Below are 1,279 nucleotides of genomic sequence, written 5' to 3' on the forward strand. Positions count from 1 at the left end.
GATGATGATGATGATGATGATGATGATGATGATGATGATGATGATGAGGATGTGTCTAGCCTGTAACCACACGTAATCTTAAGACCCTCTTCGTTTGGCCCATTTCCCTGCTAGTATACAGCGTTCATTTAGTTTTTCTCTCAGTTGCACCTGAGGAAGCCCACGAGGCGATACGTTGAGCCATTAAACAAATTCTAAACATTTTATACTGTTTTGCTATTTTGTCTAAAATTCATACAAGACTCTCCCTCCTACTCTACTTTCCAAACAATGATGATGATGATGATGATGATGATGATGATGATGATGATGATGATGATGAGGATGTGTCTAGCCTGTAACCACACGTAATCTTAAGACCCTCTTCGTTTGGCCCATTTCCCTGCTAGTATACAGCGTTCATTTAGTTTTTCTCTCAGTTGCACCTGAGGAAGCCCACGAGGCGATACGTTGAGCCATTAAACAAATTCTAAACATTTTATACTGTTTTGCTATTTTGTCTAAAATTCATACAAGACTCTCCCTCCTACTCTACTTTCCAAACAATGATGATGATGATGATGATGATGATGATGATGATGATGATGATGATGATGATGATTTTTGTTGTTGTTATTCTATTATTTTCTCCTGAAACATCTATTTGCTTTCTAGCCTTAGAACAAGAAAATATAACATCCTGTTGACTTTTTTCCCTTTTAAGACAAAGGCAGAGGCCTATTGAGAAGCCTCTGAAAAGGGAAGTTAGTTGTTTGAAATGTAAAAGAACCCAGTTATAACTTGTAGCGGACATTTTAAAACTTCATTTGCGAATGTCACGAACAAGGGTCACCCTTTGTTGTCTACAAACCTGCCCTCTCTCGTGGCACGTGTGCATTATTGATGTGTACTCCGCTCTTCCTCTAAGATGTGGCCTGGATTCTTCTGTTGTGTTTGTTGGAAGCGACTGACGGCTCAGTAAAAAGCCAACGCCCACCCCAGAGTTCGAAAAGGTCAAAGAACATCGGACTTGTTGAGGTAGTTTCTTCAATCTTTTAAAGAAGACTTCAGAAATGTTAGTGCTTCGGAAGGGGGGGCGGGGGTTGTTATGTTTTGTTTTTGTTTGGTGGTTTGTTTTTTGTTCGTTCGTTTGTTGTTGTTGGGTTTTTTGGGGTGGTGGGGGTGGGTGGAGAGGTTAATTTGTTTTGTTTTGGTTTTTAGTTGTTTTTTTATTTATTTCTTTTTTTTTGGGGGGGGGGGGGTGACTTGAGAGTAAACCCTCTACATAAATGTTTGATTG

Source organism: Aplysia californica, unplaced genomic scaffold (assembly GCF_000002075.1).
Source record: "Aplysia californica isolate F4 #8 unplaced genomic scaffold, AplCal3.0 scaffold00413, whole genome shotgun sequence".
Lineage (NCBI taxonomy): Eukaryota > Metazoa > Mollusca > Gastropoda > Aplysiida > Aplysiidae > Aplysia > Aplysia californica.